Source organism: Rhinolophus sinicus, linkage group LG09 (assembly GCF_036562045.2).
Source record: "Rhinolophus sinicus isolate RSC01 linkage group LG09, ASM3656204v1, whole genome shotgun sequence".
Lineage (NCBI taxonomy): Eukaryota > Metazoa > Chordata > Mammalia > Chiroptera > Rhinolophidae > Rhinolophus > Rhinolophus sinicus.
In genome coordinates this window covers 82,170,628-82,175,014 of record NC_133758.1, presented here as the reverse complement: position 1 = coordinate 82,175,014, position 4,387 = coordinate 82,170,628, and the positions used below count along the sequence as shown (strand labels likewise).

At 37.6% G+C, this 4,387-nt stretch overlaps 1 pseudogene; it reads left to right on the top strand.

Moving 5' to 3' along the window:
- Nucleotides 1–3,581: 3,581 nt before the first annotated feature.
- On the top strand, nucleotides 3,582–4,387 carry LOC109437100 (transgelin-2; annotated as a pseudogene).

The following is a 4,387-nucleotide window of genomic DNA, read 5'->3' as shown; positions in this document are numbered from 1 at the left end:
TCACTGGGCTAAAATCAAGGTGTCAGCAGGGCTGCATTTCTTCTGGAGGCTCCAGGCCAGGATCAGTTACCTTGCCTTCTCCAGCTTCCTGGGGATGCTGACATTCCTTGGCTTGTGACCTCCTTCTATTTTCAAACCCAGCAATAGCCAGTCAAGTCTTTCTTATCTAAATCACACCACTCTAACATTCTTCTGCCTCCCTTTTCCGTCTTTTAAGAATCTTTGTGATTACATTTGACTTATCCAGACCATCCAGAATAATTTCTTTATTTTATAGTCTTCTGATTGGTAACCTTAACGCCCCAGCCATGTATGGAACGTATTCACAGATTCTGGAGATGAGGATGAAGACATCTTAGGAGACCATTATTATGCCTTCCATAGTCACTATTTAACCTCTTTCTGGTTGAATCCAAAGGCATCTTTTTGGTCCTAATTCTCTTCTACCCCCTTTAGGTCCACACTGCACAATTCTGAACATGTCTTTTTACCCCTAAATTCTTCTTACTTGGATTTGAAAACACCAACATTTCCACTTCTCTTTGAGTTTATCTGATTAGTTCCCTGTCTACCGGTTGCTTTCACTTCCTCTTCTCCACTCCCCAATTATCAAAAGATTCTGTTCTTACACCTGCTCTGTCAATAAAAACCTCCTTAGAGGGCAACCTGCTTTCTTCCCCAAATCCACATCTCTGGCCAAGACTTTCCATAAGTTAGAACTATTTCTAATTATCAGTTCATTATGGTTAACTGCTATTACTACTTCAGTCTTAGCACTCTCCAAATACAACTTATACCTGTTATGTCATCCATCATTCCTTACTTTGTCAGTGGTTTATCTTCTTTATTTCTTAGCTTTGATATTTTCTTCATACCTTTTATTCAAATTATGAACCATATCCTCTGATTTCATCCTTTGAAAAATCCATTTGCCACTTATTCACTATAAAGAATTGTCACAATCCTATTTAATCCCTCTCCTCTCACATTAAAACACATGCAACAATTTCTTTACATATATTAGTCAATTTAAAAATAATAGAAAACATTAAATATCTATGTACCAAGCACTCTTGATGGATTATCTAACTTAATCACAATAACCCAATATTAATAACAAAGAAACTGAGATGCAGAGAGGTTAAGTAATTTGCCCTGAGTCAAGTAGTAGGTGGTAGATCTTCCTAAAAGGTTGCTGTTACCATTCAGAACTTTCCAGACTCAGAATTTTTGGATTTCTGCCCCTAATGCTTTACTTACCCTAAATGCTCACTGAAGCTATTCTTGAATTTGGAATGGCCCCTTACTATCTTCTTTGCCCACTCAAATCCTACCTACCTTCCTTCTTTTCTGAATATTTGTATCTTCTCTAAACTACATACATCAACCCTAACTTATAAACTAACTTGGACATTGTGTTTCCTTTTCATGTTAATCACATATCACCATAGTATTTCCATGGAAATTTAACAAATGTAGAATAAATATAGATTAAGAAAAGCTCCATAACTTATTTTTTAGAGAAAGAAGACTGTCAAATAAAAAATAATAGATAACATCATCTATTAATTGGGAAGTTGGGAAGTACAGTTAGGAAGTGTAGAGAGAAACATAGGGAAGTGTTATGGATTAAATGTGTCCCTGAAAAATTTCTATGCTGAAATCCTAACCCCCTCAATATACCTCAAGATGTGATCTTATTTGGAGATGGGGTCTTTACAGAGGTAATCAAGTTACAAAGAGGTCATTGGGGTGCGCCTTAGTCCATGACTAGTTTCCTTATAAAAAGGGTAAATTTGGAAACAACTACACACCAAGTGAAGATGAAAACAGAAATTGGGGTGATGCTTCTAAAAGTCAAGAACTCCAAAGACTACAATTGACATGGAACAGGTTCTCCCTTAAAGCACTCAGACTCAACTCTGTGGTCAGAAGTAATCTCTGACTTCTAGCTTCCACAACTGTGAGACAAGGAATTTGGTCAAGTACTCAGTTTATGCTACTTTGTTATGGTAGCCTTAGCAAACTAATATAGGAAATAAGAGAAGAAGGTTCTGGATAAATCAAGTAGAGAGGTGTCACTTTAATAACTGTTAGGCAATCTTGATACTTTCAACATGGATGGTCCTTGAGGGCATTATTCTAAGTGTAGTTAGAGAAAGACAAATACTATATGATCTCACTTATACGTGGAATTTAAAAAAACAAAACAAAAAATCAAGCTCTCAGATACAGAGAATAGACTGGTGGTTGCCAGAGGTGAGTGAAATGGGTGAAGAGGTCAAAAGGTACAAACTTCCAGTTACAAAATAAATAAGTCATGGGGATGTAATAGACAGCATGGTGACTATAGTTAACAATATTGTATTGCATATTTGCTAGTTGCTAAGAGACTACATCTGAAAAGTCCACGTCATGAGAAAAAAATTGTTTTGCAACTGTATAGTGACGGGTATTAACTACACTTCCTGTGGTGATCATTTCACAGTGTATACAAATATCTAATCATTATGTTGTACACCTGAAGCTGATATAGTGTTAAATGCAATTATAGCTCAATTAAAAAAAATGTTAGAAATTCGTGATTTACTATAAAATAGGTAGGATGAAAGCACTTGTTTCAAATATTCTTTAATAAAGTTACTAGTGAAGGGGGGGGATTGTACAGAAAAATTGGCTTAGATAGGATAATCGAAGTTGTTTACTGTTAATTGCACTCAGGTCTCTGTCTTTACCATGCCTATTACCCATTCCTCCCACCACTGCTATTTTTAACTCAGCTTTTAAGGAGAAACCTGTATGTTAAATTTTTGATGAATGTATTACAAATTTCAAATTATGACATTAGTGGTTCTTTAAAACAGGTGATTTTTTTTTTTTTGGTTCATATTTTTATAGGAAAGGCCATGTGTGCTTATTATATTCTTCTTACAATTTCTCTTGATCCCAAAGTAGTACCAGATCATAGAAAGATTTGTTTTTGAAACAGAAGCTCAACTATTATATAGTACTCTTATTTCCATTCCCACCCCTATTAGGATTTGGTTGACCAGGGATTTATTTTCTCTGTCATTTAATCATGTTTCAAACCCATCCTAAATCACAAAAGTTTTTACTCAATGTCTGCTCTTGATTTAAAATATTTTTAATCTCCCCTAATTTGTAGCAAACCATATACAAATAAAACTAAAGTTAAATTTTAGCTTTATAATCATATCCTTTTTCTTAATATAAGAAAATTATACCATGGTCTTCTTAAAACCTTTTATGCAGAAATACCAATAATAATGTTTGATAATAAATAAGAACATGAAGGCATTGTTCAGAAGATATTAGATATATTTCAGAAAAATATACTGAAATATGTGCCATGAACAAAAAAAAGCTTTTGTCCTTCACTTTCAACTTTCAGTGTACTCTGATTTTCCAAAATAAATAGAAAATCACCTGCCATATATTGCTCCAAAATTAGTTATAATATAAACTGCATATCCTGTTCTTCAAATTCCAAGTATTTCAAAGGACATGATTCAGATAATAACATTGCTTTATCTAGCTTAGTATCTGGATACCTTAGATTTAAACTTCCATAAGGCAAAAGTTTTAAAATGATAAAATATTTCAGACTTTCAAAAAGGTTTTTAAAAAACCTCAACACCCACCACCCAATTTAGAATAAATGACCAGGAGGCAATATAGTGTGTGTTTAAAAGAGATAATATACTTCCCTGCAGCCCCGCGCGGAGTGCGTGCTCTCCGCCCTGCCCAAGGTTCAGCAGTCACCACCACCCTTCAGAATGGCCAACTTGGGACCTGCCTACACCCCAAGCCAGGAGGCGCAGCAGAAGATAGAATTTGAGGTAGACATGGAGCAAATCCTGATCCAGTGGCTCACCGCCCAGTGCCGCAGGGATGTGGGCTCGCCCCAGCCTGGGCGTGAGAACTTCCAGAACTGAGTCAAGGATGGCACGGTGCCGTGTGAGCTTATTAACGGACTGTATCGTGAGGGGCAGGCCCCACTGAAGAAGACCCAGGTCTCCACCATGGCCTTCAAGCAGATGGAGCAGGTCTCTGTTCCTACGAGCAGCTGAGCACTACAGTATCACCACCACCACCATCTTCCAGACTGTGAACCTGTGGGAAGGAAAGAGCATGGCCTGTGTGCAGTGGACAATAATGAACTTGGGTGGGCTGGCAGTAGCCTGGGATGATGGGCTTTTCTCTGGGGAATCCCAACGGGTTTCCTATGAACTCCAAGGAGAACCCTTGGAACCTCTTGGACATGCTGCAAGAGGGCAAGAACGTGATTGGGTTGCAGGCAGGCACCAACCGTGGGGCATCTCAGGGAGGCATGACTGACTGCAGGATGCCATGCCAGACCCTCTGA